The sequence below is a fragment of the Artemia franciscana genome, chromosome 4 (assembly GCF_032884065.1).
Source record: "Artemia franciscana chromosome 4, ASM3288406v1, whole genome shotgun sequence".
Lineage (NCBI taxonomy): Eukaryota > Metazoa > Arthropoda > Branchiopoda > Anostraca > Artemiidae > Artemia > Artemia franciscana.
This window is the reverse complement of record NC_088866.1, coordinates 53,648,649-53,675,479: the sequence shown is the minus strand read 5'-3', so window position 1 is coordinate 53,675,479 and position 26,831 is coordinate 53,648,649. Positions and strand designations below refer to the sequence as shown.

Here is a 26,831-nt window from a genome sequence, read left to right as displayed (position 1 = left end):
CTACTTGCTAATAGATAGCCTACTACTCAGGGTGTCCTTTAATGTTGATCCCAAAATATGGTGATTTACTAACCTGGCTCAGATCCCTCTTTCTTTTGCAAAATCACCGTCCCACCTTCTTCCAAGCAAATACCTTGATATTCCATTACTTTATTCTTGTCCATATTTATTTTTGTTGAATGAGATTTTTGTTGAAGAAGGTGAATTATGTACTTACTGCGCTAACCATTCTTTTGAGCATGGTAAGAAAATCACTTACTGCGGTTACTGCCGGCAGTAACTATTCTCGTTCCCAGCGGGTTGGGCAGTAACCATTTTCCCGCTAGGAACGGCAATAGTAACCATTCGGTTACTACAGTAAGTCCCTGGAACACACCCCGCGTTTCCAGCGGGTTGGGCAGTAACCATTTTCCCACTAGGAACGGAAATAGTAACCATTCGGTTACTACAGTAAGTCCCTGGAACACACCCAAAGCAACACCACAACAGGAAAGCCAAAAAATTACATCTAAAGGAAGTGTGAGTAATTTTTTAGAGACTAGCAAAAGCCACGCCGAGGCTAGTTTCTTTAGATTAGCCTAGTAATGAGGGCTTGATTATTCATTCAAAGCTTACTAATAGCCTGTGTGTCCAAAAACATCAGATAAAACAAAATTTCACTAGCATCCTAGGGTAAAGCAACCGGTACTGGGACACACACTTATTCTGGGACAGAATCTTTAATTTGATTGCAACATGTCCAATACTCGGACAAAAGACTTCAATCTTGGACACCCAATCTGTACATTTTTCTGGGTTGCTTCCAAAAACACCTGTTTAGACATTCTTTGCTGATATCTATGACTCAGGCTCTTTGTCTTGTTATTAGACAGTTTAATGTCTTGAAATTTATTATTTTAAATTGGATTTTCTGAGAGAAAATTGTTAATCCAGGATTTCCTTTAGGTGGTAGGGGGAGTGCGCATAATGGGTTGCTTTGATAAACTTGCAAACAAAGAAATACCTGCAATTCAAAGGGAACCTCAACAATTATGCATCATAGGTAGGTAGTGGAAATGGTCTAAAGTGCTAAACAAGTTTTGTCTTTATTTTAATGTTTTAGGATGAACAGAGGAGGTGATATGTCATATAATTCACAGCTTTAATTGGATGAAAATAGGCAGTAAAGTGGCCACCATTTCCTCACAAAAATCCAAAATTCAAATTAATTATTTGGTAAAATTCTAGTTAATTGACTTCTTGCTATCTCAGAAAGGTTTAGGTTAGGAAAATGAAACTTTCAGGGATGAATCTACAAATTAAAGCATGTCCCTGGAAGGTATTTTGAAGCAACTATCTCCACTCCTTCTCCCTCTAGCGGGCCCTGACCTTTGATGACCTTTAAAAATATGTCTGCTATAAAAGTGAAACCTTGCAAAATAGATCTTCTGCTCAATTGAATTACAACAAAATTGTTTTCAGCTTCATAACTTTGCTCAATTCCATTTTATAAGTTTTAAAGATATGCAAATACATTTCCTAAATTTTGAAAAAAAACATTGATATGGCTCAAAATTTTACTCAATTAACAGGAATTGTATTTTCAGAACTAAAGGCAGAGAAAAAGCAACTAGTAACTGAAAATTAAGGTAAAATTTTGTTTTGTCAAAATTTCAATAGGTAATAGACCTGTCATGTAGGCAAATTTCAGGGCCCCCTAGAGGGAGAAGGAGTGGAGGTGGGTACTTTAAAATACCTTCCCAGGACATACTTTGGCCTGTAGAACCATCTCTGAAAGTTTCATTTTCCTAACCTAAACTCTTTCCGAGATAGCAAGAAGTCAATTAATTAGAATTTTACCAATTATTTTTGTACTTCTCATACATTTACCTTCTATTATACAAATCCCCTAAAAACCACTAGGCTATGTTGTAAAAGCCACCCCTCTGCAAAAAAAAAAAATCAAATCCAAAAAACCAAAACAGACTTCCAAAAAAGTAATGATAGGCCTATCAATTTCTTTGCCTCAGTGCCATAGCAAAACTTGAAAAGAAATTTTGACAGTAAAAAGAAGCAAATATTTTGCTTTTCAGTCCTGTTGTGACAGCACAATCCTGAAATATCATTTTGACAGCCTAAATAAGGTAGGATTTTAAATTTCTCCTCCTTGTTTTTATGAAAAGATTTTTGCCTTGCAGTTGGCTTTTGAGGTAATACGGACAGATTCTGTTGATAAACCTAAATGTAATTAAATACATTTTGGTGGTATCTAACATCAGTAAAATCTAACAAAGACCTCACAAAGTGACTAAAATCTTGTTTCAAACTTGTTTGCAAAAAAGAACAGTCTTAATATTGAAAAATTTTTGGAAAAACAAATTGTTCAAAATCAATTACAAAGAAAAATTACTTTTGTCCAGACCCAAACCATAGCAAGCAGTCCCAACCACAAATCCAGCACCATGTCATGAAGGGGTGCACCCCTGTGCCCTCCTTGGATCCGTCCCTGTTCAGATTGAAAAATCTAGCTGTTAAGTTGGACAGCTTTCAACAAGTTGGGCTGCTTTGAGGTGAAGACCCTTACATGAATGAATTTCAGATGCTTAAAAACAAATTTAATGTATCTTAAAACCATATAACATATGGGTATGTATATAAAAAGGATGGTCCCTCCCTCAACACCCACTCTTTACAGTAAAACTTTGTATAAGAATTCTAGCAAATTCCCCTGGTGTAAAATTTTCCATGAGAAATTTATCCCCTAGAAACTTACCTCCCATTGGAAATTCTCCCTGTGAAAAATTTCACTAGCATAAAATCCCCCCCCCCCACTCAAAAAACATATGTATACTACCCTATAATAGGCTACATAAGGAACGGGCAAATTTAATAACTTAAAACTATTCCCAGGAGGATTGTGGTATCTCAAAGGTATACTTGTTTGGCCTTTCAACTATTCTGAACAAAATAATACTTCTTCTACAAACAAATTACCACAGCACCAAGCCACATGAGGCCCACGCGGCTAAGCTCAGTCCTCTTCCATCCCAGTCTATTCAAAGCTTCTTTCTTTACACTCTCCCAGAAAATGCCCATTTCATTTAAAGCTTTCTTTATGAAATCCTCCTGCCCCAACCATGGATGACAACCTTTCTGTTTAGCCCTAAACGGCTAGCCAAAGAAGGATATGTCATCCTTTTTCCACAAAGCGTGCCCTAGTCATCTTAACCTTTCTCTCATTACAGCCATAGAAAGCAGGATGCTATCTCAAAATTTTGATTCAACCATTCTAATAAAAAAAAAAAATTCTAGTTGTGGATTCCCTTCAGAATTTAGCATACTTATAGTTGAAGAAAGATCTGTTTTCACTTAAGTTGTGATCCTTTTTAAGATTGCAAGGGATCCCAACGTGCGGCAAATATTTTTGGGAACCCTCCCCCCTCCAATGAAAATATTCTCTGACAAGAATTTCCTCTATTGAGAATTTTATTAAGAACTTAAATGTTTGGGTGGTTCTTTTTCAAATCGCCATATACAACTTTTTATTTAGCTAATGCCCAAGCTTCTTTGTTTTTTCGCACTTCAGAAAAACAGAAAAACTTTTTTGCTGAAAGAAGTAGGCCTAGTCCTTTTTTTAGAAGTCAAAAGTGATTGGAGATCAATCAGCCATGGGGGTATTTTCCGGGGTAAATACCCCCCCCCCCTTAACAAAAAATAGAATCATCATTTAAACACTTTCAGAAGCACTTAGGCCTATTAGCCTATTCATAATAAGAGAGTAATATGGAGCAACCTCCCTCACGTAATAGGCTAATTAATGTTCGTTTTAAATTATAATGTTGGTCCTTACACTCTTTTGAAAAGTTTTTTGTCCGTCGTCTTCCAAATTTATGTTTAAATTGCTAGGAATAAAATAAAATTAGTTATTCAGTCAACTCTTAACATTAAAAAAGATTGTTTTTAGTTGCTAGCCAGCTAAACAAATGAATTTCAATAACCTTAAAGGAAATGACAGCAAGCTACTGTTGTCTTTTCATATGTCATTATTTGGTTCCTTGTTGGGTTTAAAATATTCAATAACATATCACCCGCGAGACGATTAGTTATCTGATTGCTTCGTACTTAGAGAGGGAGATGATTTAAGAGAGTGCATTTTAATGTCAAAACATCCCAGCTCTCATTGAACCGCCAGATAAATACATAGGGTAATTAGTTCTGAGGAAGTGACGAACAGAAACACCGTCACAGGAAGAGAGAGAGGGATAGACATACAGAGAAAAACACACACAAGTTCCTTATGCCAAAGGTTTTTTTTAGAACATTTGAAAAAGCTCATTACTCTTATTAAACAGACTGTGTATTTCAGGAGTCATTCTTAAACAATTGGGATAGAAGTCACATTTTAGCGTAAAGAGTGAGGAATTGAGGAGAGGACTGCCCCCCTTACATTAGTAATAATTTCTGTTCGTTTAAGTTTTAATATTGCTACTTATTTTCAGTTTTTTTTTCAATTTAATTCCCTTTTGAATCAAAATGCTTGACAAATATCTTCCCGGGACATGCTTCAAAAACAATTGCATCAGATTTAGAGTAGGCTATATATATATTTGGTTTGGGATGGAAGTTAGTAGCTTGACTCTGTAAGCTAAGCCGGAACCAACCCTGCTCTAAATGGGTACCTGAAGAAATCTGGAGAAAATAAGCAGGAAAGATGTGCAAAAGAGCCGAATCGTTTTCCCCCAACCTCCCTTGCGCGTCCTGACTGAAGGACCACGTGACCGAGATCGGCACCGCTGTTTTGGGCCCTAGGGGGCCTGTGGCTTCATAATTACTGACTTTCGTTTGAACTCCAAATTTCACTTCGCTTTCTCTTGTCCTCTAAAGGCGAAATTCTTTACTCCTCGCTTTTATTTTTTACATGTTCTGATACTCGCTTTTGCATGCCTGCTAACTAAACAATCATTTCTTCTTCACTTTCATTTTTAACACATTTGATTCTTCCTGTCGCTCGAAATTCTCGCTTTTGCTTATCTTCTAACCACATTATTTGTGGTTCGTACAAAAAACGTTTGTAGAAAAAAATCTAGTTGCCTTTATAAGTAACCAAAAACTGGAGGGCAACTAGGCCTCCTCCCCTACCCCTTTTTTATAAGAAAGTTTTATCGTCTGATCAAAACTTTGAGAAAGTCATTTAACAAAAAAAAAAAAATAAAAAAAATGCAAATGTGCAGTGAGCCAAAATCTAAACATGCATTAATTCAAAACGATCAGCAATTAAATAAAAACAAGTTTTTTTTTTTAACTGCAAATAAGGAGCGACATTAAAACTTAAAACGACCAGAAATTAATATGTATATGAAAGGGGTTGTCCGATTTGCAACATCTCTCTCTTTACGCTAAAGTTTTTTTATTGTTTGAAAAAGTAGAGTTATGACAAGAATCAAACTGTAGCGTAAAGAGTGGGCGTTGCGTGAGGGGACAACCCCTTTCATGGACGGAACAGTTTTTGTTCGTTTTAAGTTTTAATTTCGCTCCTTGCAATAAAAAACTTGTTTTTATTTAATAACATAAACAACAGGATGCTAAAGTGGCCACAACTTCTTACAAATATTGAATATTGTATCTTTGTTTTAAGGTTTAATGTTACTATTTTATTTTAGTTTGAGACAATAACGATATCACATTTTGCATGCAGATCCGCCAAGCTCTACTCCCCCTCCTTAATTCTTTTACATAGGCTAATTCTTTTTAATTTGTCTTTATTCCTCTTTGAATGCACAATTTTATGCAGAGAAAGAACGTTGTGGTGGAATTGTCCAGAGGAAATTTTCAGCAAATTGAATCAAATTGTCTGGCAAGATTTTCCCATGAAAAATAGGATTAATATCCACCAACATACTTCTTGTTATTGCATATAATAGATAGATACGTTTATTTCAAAAGCCCAAAGGCCATATACACACAAAAATATAAATAAATAACAAGCAAGGAAATGAACAACAGTAGAAATTACAAGTACGCACAGAAACAGAATACAACGTGAAAATACCTAATCTAATGACAAAAGAAATTAATCATATAAGCTTTTTCTTCTTACTAAGGATTTATCTATATACACTCCCACTCGAAATATTGTAATTGGGTTGCTATTTTGCAGAATATTTCCTCTAATGCCTTGCTAAAAGCAGAGTCAAGTGCAATTAAACGATAATTCTCATGAGCTTCCGGGTTTGAACAATGGTGGTAAAAAAAGTGGTATGAACAATGATGTCTTCCAAACGCTTGGCTATTGTCCTGAAGTTAAAACCTTATTACAAAGAAGAACAATTATCGGCATAACATGGTAAGAAAGTCCTTAAATAACTTTATTGGTATACCATCACCACCCACAGCAGTACCGCCTTTTTAATTTCTGAAATACCAACTTAATGTCTTGGCCATTCACATCACCCACTAGATCATAATCGTGTTCCCTCATAGGATAAATAACTGTCTCTGGGGTGTGCGCTATCTCCTGAAGATCTACGCAATGACCTTCCGATTTTTTAGGTAATCAGGCCATGAATCAGCTTGTCAGGTAATCAGGCCATGAATCGATTCCAAGAGCTCCTTTTTAAATGCCTCAATATCTTTATCTGTTAAATCTAATTTGTTTTTCTAAACCTACTTTTCTAAACTCCGCATTGTAGAAATTTCTTACTCGTGGGACGCGGCCCTGAACCTGCCCAACCTTCACATGAAGCTTAATAGCTCTATGATCAGATCCAACTAAAGTTAATGTTACCATATTAATTGATTCAGGTACAAATTGCGTTTTAATTAGCGCATAATCTACACCACTTGGAGTTGGTCTCGAAAGACAAGTATACTCCCCCGTACCCTTATCATTCCCAAACCTACCGTTTGCAATCATCAGACCATGTTCCCCACAAAGCACCAGGAGCTTTCTTCCCCATACATTTATTTTTGTTTTTTCATCCTTGTTACTTCGTGTTATTCTACAACAAATTGGGACAAAATCACCTAAATCTGGGATCAACACATCTAAGATCTCAGCCTCCATGCCGGTATTCGTATTAAAATCCCCCATCAACACGCACTCCAGATCTCTCTAACTTTCTTGTATTAACGATAATTTTTCTTCTATAATTTCCCAAGTATTTTCTCGATTGTACTAACTATTCCGTGGAGGTAAATTAATTGCTTCGGGAGTAAACCCAAAACTAATTGCTTCCCATATTCAAAACAAATATACAGTCAAAGCAAGTTTTCATATCTACTATTAATTCTCTCAAAACTTTCAATAGCAGGTGCTTTAACCAAACCCGAAATGCCACCCTAATGTTTATTGTGTTGCGGAGCAACACTACTGCTTTCGTAGTTTTTTTTTTTTTTTTCACCGTGATCAGCGACCTGTAGCTCCGAAGTGGTAAGAGTTAAAAATTTGAGATTTTTCAGAGGGAAGGGAAACGTGAAACAGAGTAAAAAAGTTCCAGAGAAGTTCCTAAAATTTCTAACAGTTTTCCATAAAAAAAAATAAAACCGTTTTTTTCTTAGAAACTCTGCGTTTGATGTTTGGCGTCAAGTTAAGACGACCCTAGCTTCGGAAATAAACTTGTTAGAAATACAGTTATGCTGAACTCATGTAGAACTTTCATTTGTCTCTTCGAGAACCGGAGCACAAAATTCCATAGCTCTTACAGATTTCCCGGAAATAATTCCGGAAAAGTCCATCTCGTTCTGATTTTTTTTGGAATTTTCCCAAATTTTCGATTTTGATGTTTCTTATATTTTTATCGAGTAGTGCTATGAAAAGTATGCAAGAAGAAGTGAAGTGTTCTATATACCAAGTTGCTTCGTTCTCTAAGAAATAATTTCCGAAGTTTCGACGTTCTAGAGGTAACTTCTGTTCTGGACCAGCTAGAATTTTTTTTCCAGCGCGGTTCGACAGGTCTCGATCTCCTAACAACTGGAGCTTACAATAGTTTCTCCGAAATAAAATTCCTTCTGTGGGTTTTTCTATTTGGAAGTTTTGTCATGCCCTCGGGGCAATTTAAATTTTTTGGTGAATTTGGTTTGTTTTATATTTTCCTAGCTTAGACCATCAAAAGTTAAGCAGAAAACTATAAGACGTTATTTCCGTATCTCTTTCAGATTTCCCGGAAATAATTCCCGAAATGTGCGTCTCGAAACATAATACTTCGAATTGGCGTCAAGTTAAGACGGCCCTAGTTTCGGAAGTAAACGTTTTAGAGATAAAATAATTATGAACTCATATAGAACTTTTATTGATGTTTTCGAGAACTGAAGCATGAAATTCCGTAGCTCTTACAGATTTCCCGGAAATAATTCCGGAAAAGTGAATCTCGTTCCGATTTTTTGAAATTTTCTTAAATTTTCGATTTTGATGTCTATTTTATTTTTATCGAGTAGTGCTATCGCTCAAAATAAAACCATATCAAAGATGCTTCAAGATAGCAATCGAAGCCGCATTAGAAAAATGTCCTCTGAAGGACATAATGGAGACTGTTGCTCCGCAACTGTGTCCTGTAGGGCACAGTTGCACGTGTTGCTCCGCAACTGTGCCCTAAGGAACAGGGCATAGTTGCTGCAACACTTCCCGTTGCACAGGCAACGGAGGTCTAGTTGTGTTGCAGAGCAACACTACTGCTTTCGTAGCTTTTTTTTTTTTTTTTTTTTCACCGTGATCAGCGACCTGTAGCTCCGAAGTGGTAAGAGTTAAAAATTTGAGATTTTTCAGAGGGAAGGGAAACGTGAAACAGAGTAAAAAAGTTCCAGAGAAGTTCCTACAATTTCTAACAGTTTTCCATAAAAAAAAAATAAAACCGTTTTTTTCTTAGAAACTCTGCGTTCGATGTTTGGCGTCAAGTTGAGACGACCCTAGCTTCGGAAATAAACTTGTTAGAAATACAGTTATGCTGAACTCATGTAGAACTTTCATTTGTCTCTTCGAGAACCGGAGCACAAAATTCCGTAGCTCTTACAGATTTCCCGGAAATAATTCCGGAAAAGTCCATCTCGTTCCGATTTTTTTTGGAATTTTCTCAAATTTTCGATTTTGATATTTCTTATATTTTTATCGAGTAATGCTATGAAAAGTATGCAAGAAGAAGTGAAGTGTTCTATATACCAAGTTGCTTCGTTCTCTAAGAAATAATTTCCGAAGTTTCGACGTTCTAGAGGTAACTTCTGTTCTGGACCAGCTAGAATTTTTTTCCAACGCGGTTCGACAGGTCTCGATCTCCTAACAACTGGAGCTTGCAATAGTTTCTCCGAAATAAAATTCCTTCTGTGGGTTTTTCTATTTGGAAGTTTTGTCATGCCCTCGGGGCAATTTAAATTTTTTGGTGAATTTGGTTTGTTTTATATTTTCCTAGCTTAGACCATCAAAAGTTAAGCAGAAAACTATAAGACGTTATTTCCGTATCTCTTTCAGATTTCCCGGAAATAATTCTCGAAATGTGCGTCTCGAAACATAATACTTCGAATTGGCGTCAAGTTAAGACGGCCCTAGTTTCGGAAGTAAACGTTTTAGAGATAAAATAATTATGAACTCATATAGAACTTTTATTGATGTTTTCGAGAACTGAAGCATGAAATTCCGTAGCTCTTACAGATTTCCCGGAAATAATTCCGGAAAAGTGAATCTCGTTCCGATTTTTTGAAATTTTCGATTTTGATGTCTATTTTATTTTTATCGAGTAGTGCTATCGCTCGAAATAAAACCATATCAAAGATGCTTCAAGATAACAATCGAAGCCGCATTAGAAAAATGTCCTCTGAAGGACATAATGGAGACTGTTGCTCCGCAACTGTGTCCCGTAGGGCACAGTTGTACGTGTTGCTCCGCAACTGTGCCCTAAGGAACAGGGCACAGTTGCTGCAACACTTCCCGTTGCACAGGCAACGGAGGTCTAGTTATTTCTTGATACATTACGCACGATCTGTTCTACCAAATACCCAGGGAGAATGACATGTTATGGCATATTTGAAACAAACTTAGTTCGTTATCTTTCCGGTCTTGTCGTTTAAAACCATAACCTGTCATTGGATCTCAAATTGCAATTTAGAAGTCTTTTCAAGTTTAAAAAAAACTTGGGTTTTATTTTAACTTTAATACCATTTAAGGCTTGCTGGGGGGAGGGAGTACAAAAAGAAATCTTAAAAAACAAATCAAAACTACGTTTATGTATTTTTAATACGTCTTTTTGTGTTGGAGAAAATTTTTTTGGGAGAGGAGGAGGGGTCTAATCCCTACATCCTGCTTTATGGATTCAGTATATGAAAGGGGCTGTCTCCTCATCAACGCACCCACTCCTTACGCTAAAGTTTAACTCTTTGTCACAGTTCTACTTTTAAAAACAATAGAAAACTTTAGCTTAAAGAGCGGGGCATTGAGGAGGGGACAGCCCCTTTTATACACAGAATCATTTCTATTCGTTTTAAGTTTTAATATCGCTCCTTACTTTCAGGGAAAAAAAAATTTTTTATTTAATTTCTGAACACATTTGAATTAATGTAGGTTTTGATTTTGGCTCATCGTAACTGAATAATTAAAACGAAATTTGTATATTATTTTTTTTTGCCAAATTGTTTTTCAAACTTTTGATCGGACGATTTTGATCAATAAGGGGCGGGGGAGGTGGCCTAATTTCCCTCCAATTATTTGGTTACTTAAAAAGTAACCAAAAATGTTTTTTTTTCAAATAAAGCTGGAAAATCCAACATCCCCTTTTTGGAAAAGCTCTTCCCTGTGATAAATTCACCCCTTGGAAAGATCCTCCCACGTATCCCCCTCCGCCCGACCATGAAACGTTTTATACATAAATTGTTGGATCTCACACATTTTATACTTTAACATCTTTTTGTGTTGCAGAAACATTTTTTGGAGGGAGAGGGAGGGGGACCTAATCCTGGTTCCTGGGTTCGGTCTTGCTATCATTGATAGCCTATATTTTTATGGCACTTGGTATTAACCAAGTGACATGTAGCAATCGCAAATTCTGTCCCGGTTTTGCTACTTTAGGCACTTCCAGGTAAGTTAGGACGATGAAATTTGGCAGGCATATCAAAGACCAGACCAGATTAAATTAGAAATAGTCGTTTTCCCTATTTGACCATCTGGGGGGAGTGGGGGCCAGTTAATTCGTAAAAAATAGAAAAAATGAAGTATTTTTAACTTACGAACGTGTGATGGGATCTTAATAAAATTTGATGTTTGGAAGGATATCGTGTCTCAGAGCTCTTATTTTAAATCCTGACCAGATCTGGTGACGTTGGGGGGAGTTGGAGGGGGAACCTAAAATCTTGGAAAACGCTTAGTGTAGAGGGTTCGGGATGAAACTTGGTGGGAAAAATAAACAGAAGTCCTAGATACGTTATTGACATAACCAAAACGGATCTACTCTGTTTGGGGGAGTTGAGAGGGAGGGTTAATTCTGAAAAATTAGAAAAATGAGGTATTTTTAACTTACGAAGGAGTGATCGGATCTTAATGAAATTTGAAGTTTGGAAGGATATCGTGTCTCAAAGCTCTTATTTTAAATCCCGACTGGATCCGGTGACATTGGGGGAAGTGAGGGGGACCTAAAATCTTGCAAAACGCTTAGAATGCAGGGATCGGGCTGAAACTTGGTGGGAAAAATAAGCACAAGTCCTAGAAACTTTATTGACATAACCTAAATGGGCCCTCTCTCTTTGAGGGAGTTGGGGGGAGGAGGGTGGATTCCGAAAAATTAGAAAAATGATATATTTTTAACTTACAAAGGAGTGATCGGATCTTAATGAAATTTGATATTTGGAAGGATATCATGTCTCTGAGCTCTTATGTCAAATTCTGACCGGATCCGGTGAAGGGGAAGTTGGGGGGCGGAACATAAAATGTTGGAAAATGCTTAGAGTGGAGGGATCGGGATGAAACTGGGTGGGAAAAAAGCACAAGTCCTAGATACGGGATTGACATAACTGGAACGGATCTGCTCTCTTTGGGGGAGTTGGGGGGATGGTTAATTTTAAAAATTAGAAAAAATGAAGTATATTTGACTTACGAAAGAGTAATCGTATCTTAGTGAAATTTCATATTTAGAAGGACCTTGAAACTCAGATCTCTTATTTTAAATCCTGACCGGATCCAGTGTCATTAGGGGGGGGGGACCGGAAATCTTGGAAAACGCTTAAAGCGGAGAGATCAGGATGAAACTTGGCGGAAAGAATAAGCTCTAGTCCAAGATAGGTGGCTGACATAACCGAACCGGATCCGCTCTCTTTGGTGGAGTTGGAGAGGGAAGTAATTTGGAAAAATTAGAAAAAATGAGGTATTTTAAACTTACGAACGGGTGATCAAATCTTAATGAAATTTGATATCTAGAAGGATCTGTGTCCTTTAGAACTCACATTTTAAATCCCGACCAGATCTGGTGACATTGAAGGGAGTTGGATGGGGAAACCGGAATTCTTGGAAAACGTGAAAATCGAGGTATCTTACGAATGGGTGATCGGATCTTAGTGAAACTTGCTATATAGAAAAATCTTATGTCTCAGATACTCCATTATCAATTAGAATCGGATCCGGGGACATAGAGGGCCGGAGGGGGGAAACAGAGATCTTGTAAACCGGAAATCTTGGAAAACGCTTAGAGTGGAGAGATCAGGATGAAACTTGATGGAAAGAATAAACACAAGTTATAGATACGAGATTGACATAATTGGTATGGATCCATTCTATTTGAGGGAGCTGGGGGGTTGTTAATTTGGAAAAGTCAGAAAAATTGAGGTATTTTTAACTTAAGAACGGGTGACCGAATCTTAATGAAATTTGATATTTAGATGGAACTCATGTCTCAGAGCTCTTACTTCAAATCCTGACCAGATCTGTTTACATTGGGGGGAGTTAGATGGGGAGACTAGAATTCTTGGAAAACTCTTATAAATGTCGTAGATACGTGATTGACGTAACCGGACTGGATCCGCTCTCTTTGGGGGAGTTAGATGGTGGGGTTCAGTGCTTTGATGAGTTTGGTGCTTCTGAACGTGCTAGGACGATGAAAATTGGTAGGCGTGTCAGGGAGCTGTACTAATTGACTTGATAAAGTAGTTTTCCCCGATTCGGCCATCTGGAGGCTGAAGGAAGAGGAAAAATTAGAAAAGTTGAGGTATTTTTAGCTTACGAGTGGGTGATCGAATCTTAATGAATTTTGATATTTAGTACTTTGTGACTCACAGCTCTTATTTTAAATCCCGACCGGAATTAAGCCTCTGATTTTCCTTTTCAAGCAATCTATTGATTCAATGAATTTTGCTAGAGCTCATGCCGTCACAAGTGCCATATGAGCTCTTAGCTCTTGTTTTCATGTGCATCCCAAGATATCCAGTAAATTCAAGAAAACTTTCAAGAGAATTCAAGAGATCCAATGACTTAAAATCGAATAGTTGCGGACATCAAACCATGGCTAATCAAACAGTTCGTGATAACGAACTGTAGAGAGGAGCCACCCGGGTAAATAGTAACCGAAACTCTAAAGAAACTGACTTATCCATCAAAAGTTACGAGCCTGAGAAAATTTGCCTTATTTTAGAAAATAGGGGGAAGTATCACTTAAAAGTCATAGAATCTTAACGAAAATCACACCATCAGATTTAGCGTATCAGAGAACTCTACACAAGAAGTTTCAAGCTCCTACCTACAAAAATGAGGAATTTTGTATTTTTTGCCACAAGACAGATCACGGACGCGTGTTTCTTTTTTTTTTTTTCCAGGGTGATCGTATCGACCCAGAAGTCCTAGAATGTTGCGGGAGGGCTCATTCTTACGGAAATTAAAAGTTCTAGTGCCCTTTTTAAGTGACCTAAAATATCGGAGGGCACCTAGGCTCCCTCCCACGCGAACTTTCCATGGAGGAATTTTTCATGGTTGAAGAAAATTTCCTTGAAGGATTTTTTTGCATTAAAAAAAAAATATGAAAAAGTTCTTTCAACTGAAAGTGAGGACCAGCATTAAAACTTAAAACGAGCAGAAATTATTACGTATATGAGTGGTTCACCTTCTCCTAATACCTTGCTCTTTACGCTGAAGTAATTTTAGTAATTTCAACTATTTATTCTACGGCCTTTGTGATTCAGGGGGTCATTCTTAAGGAATTGGGACAAAATTTAAGCTTTAGTGTAAAGAGAGAGGTATTGACGAGTGGGCGAAACCCCTCATATACGTATACGAATATAGAAGCTCGTTACGTAAGTTAATTCGTAAGTTATGTATATTTTTACTTATAAAAGTGTTCGTAAAATTAAAAGTTCTAGTTAAAAAAAAAAAAATGAAAGTAAGTCAGTTAAATTGAAACTTAAAACGAACAGAAATTACCCCGTATATGAAAGGGGCTGATCCCTCTTCAAAGCCTTGCTCTTTGCACTAAAGTTTGACTCTTTCTCTCAACTCTACTTTTTAAAATAGTAAAAACTTTATCGTAAAGAGCAGGGCGTTGAAGAAGGAGCAGCCCCTTTCATATACGGGGTAATTTCTGTTCGTTTTAAGTTTTAATGTCGCTCCTTACTTTCAGTTAAAAAAATTAGCGAAAGTCTAGCGCTGACAATCCTAATTACTTAGTTACCGGAAACCAATTCGAAGTAGTTGACCACTTCCCTTATCTTGGCTCTATTATATCATTCAATGGCTGGATTGACCTTGGGGTTGCCTCCCGCGCGGCCAAGGCCTCTGCCGTCTTCGCTAGTCAAAGCCAAGTTTGGAAAAAGCCATCTATCAAACGAGCCACCAAAATGAAGATCCTTGGAGAGTCAGTCCATTTGATCCGACTACATGGAGCTGAAGCTTGGCCTGCAACTGCAGCTGTCAAGCACCGCCTCAACATTCTTCCGTCTAAGTAGCGTCGGGAAATATAGAGAAATCCGATGGACAGACTTTGTCAGCAACGACTGCCTACGAAGTATGTCCCAGTCACATTTGTCACGCCTGGTTGCCGAGCGGACACTTCATTGGTTTGGACATCTTTTCCGATTGCCTGCTGACACTCCGACTCAGGTTCTTTACCGCTTTAAACCAACCAGTAGTGGCTGGAAGCGTCCGAAAGGAAGACCCAAGTTCCAGTGAAGTGATAGTCTCGGAAATTTCCAGGACCAAGCTCGAATTTTGCCGTCTGATGCAGATCCTCTTACTGCAGACAGACCCACATGGAGAAGGCTGACGACACTCTCAACGCCACCCCGGCACGAGGATTAAGCAAGTAAGTATGTTTGTTAGCAATGATTGTTTATTTAATTTATGTTCGTTTTGAGTTTCATTTATCCTTCAATAGCAAAAGATTTTTGTTCGTTGTTTGATTTAATTATTCGTTTATATTAGTATCTACTGTATCTTTTTTCGCCATGATTGTTTATTTAATCTCTGCTTGTTTTGGGTTTCATTTATTCTTTAATAGTAATTTCTGGTCATTTTGAGTTTAAGTTATTGTAGGTTTTTATTTCTCATGATTTTAAGTTTAATGTGGGCTTAACTTTTCTCGAATTTTTTTTTCATAAAGTTTTTTTTTTAAATGAATTTCTGTTCCTTTTTGATTGCCAAAATTTAATGTTTTTATGAAATTCCTCTATCAAAAAAATAATTTTTTTACCAAAATAAATTCCTCTATCAAAAATTATTTTTTATGCCAAAATAAATTCCAACATTGGGCCATGGAGGGAGAGCCAGGGGTCGGCTCCCAGAAGTTTGGAATAAAATATCGTTGATTGTTTTTTTTGAGGGGGGGGAGGAGAGGAGTCGGACTAAGGAGGGTCAGAGGTCAGCTCGCTTAAGTTTTGGAATAAAATATCGTTAATAAGTTTTCTTGAGTGGGGTGGGGGTTAGTCTTATCTGTTTTAAAAACATTGCATAAAAACCTTATATGCCCCCAGGGCATAACTTACAAAACTTGTCCCGGGGCTCTGAGGGGTTATGTCGACAACGGAGTTTCTGTTATCTGGTCTTTGAACTTATTTTAAGAAAACGTCTATCTCATAAATTCGATCGGATCTATCTGGGGATGACTGCTAGGGGGGGGGGGGCTAGTAGCACACTGGTCACTTTCGACTCTTAAAACGAGAATGAGAACTTTGAATTTCCAGTCTGATGAGCCCCCTCCAAAGTTTATACAACCACCCCATCCGTAAAAACTTTATATGCACCCGTGTAACATAATTTAGAGCATTTGCCTCCGGGTTCTGGGGGGTTGTGTAAATCTCGGAGTTCTGTTATATGATTTTTAGTCTATTTTGAACAACATTACTTTCTCAAGAATTCAATCAGACACATTTTGGCAAAAAAGGGCTGGTAGAAGGGGGTGGGGGGGTTACCGTTCGATCACTTTTGACTCTTAAAAAGGCACTACAACTTTCAATTTCGAATAATCAGAGTCTCCTTCGAAGTCCATAAGAGTACCTCTTCAATAAAGACTTAAGTACCCCCAGCGCATAAGTTACAATCCTTCCCCCGAGTTATGAAGGGTTATTTCGACCTCAAAATTTTGTTACCTCGTCATTTGACTATTTCGAACAAGATGACTATCTCAGAATCAGATGTATTTGAGGAAATTAAGGCGTGTGTGTAGGGGGGGAATTAAGGGGTATAGATGCCATCCGATCACTTTTGACTCTTAAGAAGAGAACTATCACTTTCAATTTTCAATCAAATGAGTCCCCTCCGAAGTTTATACGACCACCTTTTCCATAAAAACTTTGTGTGCCCCCCGAAGAATAAGTTATCATCCTTCCCCTAGGCTCTGGAGGTTATTGTGACCCTGAAACTGTTGTTACCTCATCGTTGGACTGTTTCGAAATGAAAAACTATCTAAGAAATATATACATCTGGGGAAATGATGGTGGGGGGGGGGGTAAAAGTCATCCGATCACTTTTGACTCTTAAAAAGGACACTAGAACTTCGGATTTCCAATCGAATGAGCCCTCTCCGAAGTTCATACGATCATCCCTTCCGTAAAAACCAAATATAGCCCCAGGACATAACTTAAAACACTTGCCTTCGGGCCCTGGTAGTTTTGTTGACCCCAGAGTTTTGTTATCTGATCTTCAAACTATCTTTAACACAATGGCTATCTCAAAATTTTAATCAGATGCATTTGGAGGAAATAATAGTGTATGGGGGGAGGTTAGCTGCCCTCCGATCGCTTTTTACTCTCAAAAAGGCACTAGAACTTCTAATTTCCAATTGAATGACCCCTCTTCTAAGTTTATACAACCACCCCTTCCATATGATATGCCTTTGTAACAAAAACTATAAAAAAAAAACAAAAAAAAAAAACATGAGAGCCTTATGGCCTTCATTATAGGTAACGCTATAGAGTTGCCTCTAATAGGTATTAATTTAAAAAAAACAAGGTTTTTTTAAATGAAAGTAAGGAGCGACATTAAAACTTAAAACGAACAGACGTTACTCCGTATATGAAAGGGGCTTTTCTTCCTCAACGCCTCCCTCTGTACGCTAAAGTTTGACTCTCTCTCTTAGCTCTACTTTTTAAAAAATGAAAAAACTTTAGCGTAAAGAGCGGGGCGTTGAGGAAGAAAAGCTCCTTTCATATACGGAGTAATTTCTGTTCGTTTTAAGTTTTAATGTCGCTCCTTACTTTCATTTAAAAAAACTTGTTTTTTATTTAATTTCTAAACGTTTTTTAGTTAATCCATGATTTGATTTCGGCTCTCCGCAGATGAATAATTAAAGCGAAATTTGCATATTTATTTATTTGGCTAAATGGCTTTCCCATAGTTTTGATCGAATGATTTTGCGAAAAAAGGAGGGGAAGGAGGCCCAGTTGCTCTCCAATTTTTTGGGTACTTAAAAAGGCAACTAGAAATTTTAGTTTTTACGAACGTTTTCATTAGTAAAAGATATACGTAACTTACGAATTAGCTTACGTAACAAACTTCTATGTTCGTATGTTTTTATTACGTATATGAGAAGGTTCGCCCACTCGTCAATACCTCGTCAATAACTCTTTGCATTAAAGCTTAAATTTTGTCCCCTGAATCACAAAGGCCGTAGAATAAATAGCTGAAATTACTAAAAATCCTTTAGCGTAAAGAGTGAGGTATTAGGAGGAGGTGAACCCCTTATATGCGTAATATTTTCTGTTCGTTTTAAGTTTTAATGCTACTCCATACTTCCAGTTGAAAAAAAAACTTTTTCGTATTTATTTTCTCATTGTTTTTCTAAATAATGCTAGAAAATGCTGCGCCCCCTTTATGGAAATCTTCTTCCCCCATGACAAATTCCTCCATGGAAAATTTCCCCCACATAGCCCCCTCTTCTCAAACCCCCCTCCCAACCAAAAATCCCCCTGAAAACGTCTCTACATTTCCCAATAACCATTAATATATGCAAACACTGGTCAAAATTAGCAACTTTCAGCCCCAACCACGGGGACTGTGGGGGACTAAGTCGTCCTTAAAGATATAGTTATAAGGTTTTTCGACTATGCTGACTAAAATGGCTATCTCAGAATTTTGATCCGACTGCTTTGGGGAAAAAATGAGCGTGGGAGGGGGCCTAGGTGCCCTCCGATATTTTTGGTCACTTAAAAAGGGCACTAGATCTTTTCATTTCCGTTCGAATGAGCCCTCTCGCAAAATTCTAGGACCACTGGGTCGATACGATCACCCCTGGAAAAAACAACAACAAAAAAACAAGAGCTAAGAGCTCATATGGCACTTGTGACGAGGCGAGAAGAGCTAAGAGCCAAGAGATCATATGGTATGAGCTCTAACAAAATTCTATGAATCAATAGATTGATTTAAAAAGGAGAATAAGAGGCTTAATGCCGGTCAGGATTTAAAATAAGAGCTCTGAGTCACGATGTCCTTCTAAATATCAAAATTCATTAAGATCCGATCACCCACTCGTAAGTTATAAATACCTAATTTTTTCTAATTTTTCCTCTCCCTTTAGCCCCCCAGATGGTCGAATCTGGGAAAATGACTTTATCAAGTCAAACTGTGCAGCTCCCTGACACGCCTACTAATTTTAATCGTCCTAGCACCTCCAGAAGCACCAAACTCGCCAGATCACTGAACCCCTCCCCCCAATTTCCCCAAAGAGAGCGTATTCAGTACGATTCTGTCAATCACGTATCAAGAACATTTGTTTATTCTATCCACCAAGCTTCATCCCGATTCCTCCACTCCAAGTGTTTTTCCAAGATTTCCCCCTCCTACTCCCCCCAATGTCAAAAGATCTGGTTGGGATTTGAAATAAGAGCTCTGAGACATGAATTCCTTCTAAAAATCAAATTTCAAAAAAAGAATTCTGATTTCCCCCTCCAACTCCCCCCAATGTCACAGGATCTGGTAGGAATTTAAAATTAGAACTTTAAAGCACAAGATCCTTCTAAATATCAAATTTCATTAAGATCTGGCCACCCTTTCGTAAGTTACAAATACCTCAATTTTCAAAATTACCCCCCCCCCCCCAATTCCACCAAAGAGAGCAGATCCGGTCTGGTTATGTCAGTCACGTATCTTAGACAGGATTCTAATCTTCCCATCCAGTTTTATCCTGATCTCACCGCTTTAAGTATTTTCTAAGATTTCCGGTCCCCCCAACGCCCCCCCCCCCCAATTACGCTTGATCCGGTAGAGATTTAAAATAAGAGATCTGAGTTACGAGGTCCTTCTAAATATGAAGTTTCATGAAGATCCGATCACTCCGTAAGTTAAAAATACGTCATTTTTTTCTCATTTTTCAGAATTAACCCCCCCCCCCCCCCAATAGAGCGGATCCATTCCAATTATGTAAATGACGTATGTAAGACTTCTGCTCTTATTTTTCCCACCAAGTTTCATCCCGATCCCTCCAATTTAAGCGTTTTCCATGATTTTAGAATCCCCACCCAAAACCTTCCTCCAATGTCACCAGATCCGGTCAGGATTTAAAATAAGAGCTTTGAGACACGATATCCTTCTAAATATCAAATTTCATTGAGATGCGATCAACCGTTCGCAAGTTAAAAATACCTCATTTTTTCTAATTTTTCAGAATTAACCCCTCCCCCGACTACCCCAAAGAGAGCGGATCCGTTCCAGTTCTGTCAATCATGTATCTAGGACTCGTGATTATTTTTTCCACCAAGTTTCATCCCGATCCCTTCACTCTAAGGTTTTTCCAAGTTTTAGGTTTCCCCCTCCCAACTCCCCCCCCCAATGTCACCAGATCTGGTCGGGATTTAAAATAACAGCTCTAAGACACCATATCCTTCTAAATATCAAATTTCATTGATATCCGATCACCCGTTCGTAAGTTAAAAATTCCTCATTTTTTAATTTTTCAGAATTACCCCCCCCCCCCACTCCAACAACCCCAAAGAGAGTGGATCCGTTCCGGTTCAATCATGTATCTAGGACTTGTGCTTGTTTTTCCCACCAAGTTTCATCCCGATCCCTTCACTCTAAGTCTTTTCCAAGATTTTAGGTTTCCCCCTCCCATATCTCCCCCCAATGTCACCAGATCTGGTCGGGATGTAAAATAACAGCTCTGAGACACGATACCCTTCCAAACATCAAATTTCATTAAGATATGATCAACAGTTCGTAAGTTAAAAATACTTCAATTTTTCTAATTTTTCCGAATTAACTGGCCCCCCACTCCCCCCCCCAGATGGTCAAATCGGGAAAACGACTATTTCTAACCCCCCAACTCCCTAAAAAAGAGCAGATCCGTTCCGGTTATGTCAATTATGTGTCTAGGACTTGTGCTTATTTTTCCCACCAAGTTTCATCCCGATCCCTCCACTATAAGTGTTTTCCAAGTTTTAGGTTTCCCCCTCCCAAATCCCCCCAAATGTCACCAGATCCGGTCGGGATTTAAAATAAGAGCTCTGAGACACGATTTCCTTCTAAATATCAAATTTCATTGAGATCGGATCACTCGTTCGTAAGTTAAAAATACCTCATTTTTTCTAATTTTTCAGAATTATCCCCCCCCCCAACTACCCCAAAGAGAGCGGATCCGTTCTGGTTATGTCAGTCATGTATCTAGGACTTGTGCTTAATATTCCCACCAAGTTTCATCCCGATCCCTCGACTCTAAGCTTATTCCAAGTTTTAGGTTTCCCCCTCCCAACTCCCTCCCCCCAATGTCACCAGATCTGGTCTGGATTTAAAATAAGAGCTCTAAGACACCATATCCTTCTAAATATCAATTTTCATTGAGATCCGATCACCCGTTTGTAAGTTAAAAATCTCTCTTTTTTAATTTTTCAGAATTACCCCCCCCCCCAACCACCCTAAAGAGAGCGAATCCGTTCCGGTTATATCAATCATGTATCTAGAACTTGTGCTTATTTTTCCCACCAAGTTTCATCCTGATCCCTCCACTCTAATTGTTTTCCAAGATTTTAGGTTTCCCCATCCCATATCCCCCCCAATGTCACCAGATCTGGTCGGGTTTTATAATAACAGCTCTGAGACACGATATCCTTCCAAACATCAAATTTCATTAAGATCTGATCAACAGTTCGTAAGTTAAAAATACTTCTATTTTTCCGAATTAACCGCCCCCCCCAGATGGTCAAATTGGGAAGACGACTATTTCTAATTTAAGCTGGTCCCGTCCCTGATACGCCTGCCAAATTTCATCGTCCTAGCTTTTCTGGAAGTGCCTAAAGTAGCAAAACCGGGACCGACAGACAGACAGACAGACCGACAGAATTGGCGATTGCTATATGTCAGTTGGTTAATACCAAGTGCCCATAAAAACAAACAAATAAACACGCATCCGTGATTTGTCTTCTGGCAAAAAATACAAAATTCCACATTTTTGTAGATAGGATCTTGGAACTTGTACAGCAGGGTTCTCTGATACGCTGAATCTGATGGTGTGATTTTCATTAAGATTCTATGACTTTGAGGGTGTGTTTCGCCCTATTTTCTAAAATAGGGTTGATTTTCTCAGGCTCTTAACTTTTGATGGGTTAGACTAAACTTGATGAAACCTATATATTTAAAATCAGCATTAGATTGCGATTCTTTTGATGTTACTATTGGTATCAAAATTCCGTTTTTTAGAGTTTTGGTTACTATTGAGCCGGGTCGCTCCTTACTACAGTTCGTTACCACGAACTGTTTGACCAAGAAACTGGAGGGTAACTAGGTCTACTCCCCAGCTCCTTTCTTCTCAAAATCGTCCAATCAAAACTATGAGAAAACCATTTAGCCAAAAATATAAATGAATATCCAAATTTTGTTCTAATTATTCATGTGCGGAGAGCCAAAATCAAAACATGCATTAATTCAAAAATGTTCAGAAATAAAATAAAATAATAATTCGCCTCAAAGCGGCTCAGTCTTCAAATGAGAGATACATCTTTCAATCTGAACAGGGGCGGATCCAAGGAGGGCGCGGGGGTGCACCCCCCATCACATGGTGTTGGATTTGTGGTTGGGACTGCTTGCTCTGGTTTGGATCTGGACGAAAGTGATTTTTTTTTGTAATTGATTTTTAATAGTTGAGCTTTTCATAAATTTGCCAATATTAAGACTGTTTCTTTTTGCAAACAAGTTTGAAACAAGATATTAGTCAATTTGTATGGTCTTTTTTTAAATTTTACTAATGTATAGTAACGTATACCGTCAAAAAGTATTTAATTAAATTTAGGTTTGTCAATGGAATCTGACCGTATTACCGCAAAACCCAACTGCGAGGCGAAAATCTTCATTTCGTAATAGCAAGGAGGATAAATTTAAAATCCTAACTTTTTTAGGCTGTCAAAATCATATTTCAGGATTGTGCTGTCGCAACAGGACTGAAAAGCTAATTATTTACTTCTTTTTACTGTCAGAAATTTTTTTTCGAGTCTTGCTATGGCACTGAGGCAAAGAAATTGATAGGCCTATCATTACTTTTTGGTAGTCTGTGTTGAGTTTGCTTTTTTTGCGAAGAGGGGTGGCTTTTACAACAGAGCCTAGTTGTTTTTTAAGGGATTTATATAATAGAAAGTAAATGTATGAGAAGTACAAAAATTATTAATTTAAGTTTTGGATTTTTGTGAGGAAATGGTGACCACTTTACTGCCTATTTTCATCCAATTAAAGCTCTGCATTATATGACATATCACCTCCTCTGTTCATCATAAAACATTAAAATCAAGGCCGAGCTCTTTAGCACTTTAGACCATTTCTACTACCTACCTACGACGCATGATTGTCGAGGTTCCCTTTAAATTGCGGGTATTTCTTTCTTCGCAAGTTTATCTAAGTCATCGTAGACGGAATTTACTTCTTGAAATGAAACTGTAACAATAGCTCGTTGTCATTTCCGTTAATTCTATCTAGTATAGATCTCATTATAAATTCATTTGTTTTGCTGGCTAGCAACTGAAAACAATCTTTTTATGGCACTTGGTATTAACCAAGCGACATATAGCAATCGCCAATCGGTCTGTCTGTCTGTCGGTCTGTTGGTCCCGGTTTTGCTACTTTAGGCACTTCCAGGTAAGCTAGGACGATGAAATTTGGCAGGCGTATCAGAGACGGGACCAGCTTAAATTAGAAATTGTCATTTTCCCAATTTGACCATCTGGGGGGGGGAGTGGGGGGCCGGTTAATTCGGAAAAAATGAAGTATTTTTAACTTATGAAGTGGGTGATGGGATCTTAATGAAATTTGATGTTTGGAATGATATTGTGTCTCAGAGCTCTTAATTTCAATCCCGACAGGATCTGATGACATTGGGGGGAGTTGGAGGGGGGAAACCTAAAATCTTGGAAAACACTTAGAGTGGAGGGATCGGGATGAAACTTGATGGAAAAAATATGCACAAGTCCCAGATACATGATTGACATAAACGGAACGGATCCGCTCTCTTTGGGATTGTTGGGGGGGGGAGGGGTTTCTGAAAAATTAGAAAAATGAAGTATTTTTAACTTACGAACGGGTGATCGGATCTCAATGAAATTTGATATTTAGAAGGATATCGTGGCTCAGAGCTCTTATTTTAAACCCGACCAGATCTGGTGACATTGGGGGGGGGAGTTGGGAGGGGGGAACCTAAAACTTGAAAAACACTTAGAGTGGAGGGATCGGGATGAAACTTGGTGGAAAAAATAATCACGAGTCCTAGATACATGATTGGCATAACCGGAACGGATCCGCTCTCTTTGGGGTAGTTGGGGGAGGGGTTAATTCTGAAAAATTAGAAAAATGAGGTATTTTTAACTTACGAACGGGTTATCGGATCTCAATGAAATTTGATATTTAGAAGGGTATCGTGTCTCAAAGCTCTTATTTTAAATCCTGACTGGATCTGGTGACGTTGGGGGAAGTTTGGGGAGGGGGAACCTAAAATCATGGAAAACGCTTAGATTGGAGGGATCGGGATGAAACATGGTGGGAAAAATAAGCAGAAGTCTTACATACGTGATTAACGTAATTGAAACGGATCCGATCTATTGGGGGGGGGGGTTAATTCTGAAAAATAAGAAAAAATGACGTATTTTTAACTTACGAAGGAGTGATCGGATCTTCATGAAACTTCATATTTAGAAGGACCTCGTAACTCAGATCTCTAATTTTAAATCTCAACCGGATCAAGCGTAATTGGGGGGGGGGGCAGTTGGGGGGGGGGGTCGGAAATCTTAGAAAATACTTAAAGCGGTGAGATCAGGATGAAACTGGATGGGAAGATTAAAAACCTGTCTAAGATACGTGACTGACATAACCGGACCGAATCTGCTCTCTTTGGTGGAATTGGAGGGGGGGGGGTAATTTTGAAAATTGAGGTATTTGTAACTTACGAAAGGGTGACCAGATCTTAATGAAATTTGATATTTAGAAGGATCTTGTGCTTTAAAGTTCTTATTTTAAATTCGACCAGATCCTGTGACGTTGGGGGGAGTTGGAGGGGGAAACCGGAATTCTTGGAAAACGTAAAAAAATGGGGTATTTTTATCTTACGAATAGATGATCGGATCTTAATGAAATTGATTTTTAGAAAGAATTCATGTCTCAGAGCTCTTATTTCAAATACCGACCAGATCGTTTGACATTGGGGGGAGTTGGAGGGGGAAATCTTGGAAAAACACTTGGAGTGTAGGAATCGGGATGAAGCTTTGTGGATAGAATACACAAATGTCCTTGATACGTGATTGACAGAATCGTACTGGATTCGCTCTCTTTGGGGGAGTTGGGGGTAGGAGTTCAGTGATTTGGCGAGTTTGGTGCTTCTGGACGTGCTAGGACGATTAAAATTAGTAGGCGTGTCAGGGAGCTGCACAATTTGACTTGATAGTCGTTTTCCCAGATTCGACCATCTGGGGGGCTAAAGGGAGAGGAAAAATTAGAAAAAATTAGGTATTTATAACTTACGAGTGGGTGATCGGATCTTAATGAATTTTGATATTTAGAAGGACATCGTGACTCAGAGCTCTTATTTTAAATCCTGACCGGCATTAAGCCTCTTATTTTCCTTTTTAAACCAATCTAATTTATTTTCGAATAAAATTTGTTTTCGAGTCTTGCTATGGCACTGAGGCAAAGGAATTGATAGGTCTGTCATTACTTTTTATGCAGTCTTTTTTTTTTGTCTTTTTTTGCAGAGGGGTGGCTTTTACAACATAGCCCAGGTCTTTTTAGGGGGTTTGTATAATAGAAAGTAAATGTATGAGAAGTGCAAAAATTATTAATTTAAGTTTTGAATTTTTGTGAGGAAATGGTGGCCACTTTACTGCCTATTTTCATCCAATTAAAGCCCTGCATTATATGACATATCACCTCCTCTGTTCTTCCTAAAACATTAAAATAAAGGCAAAACTCTTTAGCACTTTAGACCATTTGGTATAAAAGAGTATTTATATTAGATTAAATGTCAAAAAGTGTGAAGAGTGAACAAAGTGTCCCAGTACCGGTTGCTTTACCCTAAATGAAGTTGGTCAACTAGAATATTTCTAAGAAATAATGGGGCAGAAAAGGATCAAAGTAAGATAATTATGACAAAAAGAGCTTGTACATCACCTGGTAAAGAGACCTCACCAGACAAAGGTAAATATTTAAAAAAGGGGAAGCACATCAGTAAATCCTGAAGGTCTTGCAACTAAACACATAAGGAATAGGAAAAACTAAAACTGCTTTAAGAAATACATTAATAGTAACAGCAAAACCTTACTTGGTCCTCCTTCAGGAGACTCTTCTAACCAGTGAAAAGAAAACAAAATTTGTAGGTTTTCATCCTGTAAGATGGGGATAGAGAAGGGAGAAAAGGGAGAGGCCTGCTGACATTGGTTAGAGTGAATATATCCTTTAGAGAAATAACTTTGCTTTTTACAAGTAAAAATGAAGTTGGTCTGATAAATATTAAACTGGAGCAAAATAGACAGTTATCTGTTTTTGGTAAAATTCTAGTTAATTGACTTCTTGCTATCTCAGAAAGGGTTTAGGTTAGGAAAATGAAACTTTCAGGGATGGGTCTAGAGGCTAAAGTGTGTCCCAGGAAAGTCTTTTTTCCCTGTCCTGATGCTGCATGTGAAGCTTTTTAGAGACTACTGAAATCCATATGTGTTGCAATAACTCCTTGGGTTTCTGGCATTATAGAATGTTAAAGAAGAATGTCTTATAGTAGCTCCGTGGATGTACAACACTGGAGTATGTTGGTGTACATTTCAAGTTTAATGCCCTTTGTTAGGGTTAGGTCAACTAGGTTAAGTCAGGGTGGTATTTTGTAATGTTTAAGACACTTTAGCAAATTATTTTAGTGGGTATGCAGTGTTGGAGTTATAACATTACATTCCAATAGGCTATGATCAAGGGTTTTTATTTTGTATTGCAGGATCTGCAGTATAGAGATGAGGAT

The 26,831-nt window shown here is 38.0% G+C and overlaps 1 protein-coding gene across 5 annotated transcripts in view; it reads left to right on the top strand.

Annotated features, from left to right (window-relative positions):
• Positions 1 to 432: 432 nt before the first annotated feature.
• The window catches only part of LOC136026592 (uncharacterized), a 36,057-nt gene continuing 9,658 nt past the window's right edge, over positions 433 to 26,831 (top strand). For 2 of the 5 annotated variants that reach the window (XM_065703305.1, XM_065703306.1), the window contains exons 1-2: positions 433 to 519; positions 6,137 to 6,322. The gene's annotated coding sequence lies outside the window, so the exon portion shown is untranslated. Of the gene's footprint in view, positions 520 to 6,136; positions 6,323 to 14,477; positions 15,234 to 26,831 lie in introns of those variants that run through there. The other 3 variants (XM_065703304.1, XM_065703307.1, XM_065703308.1) reach the window with 3 other exon arrangements.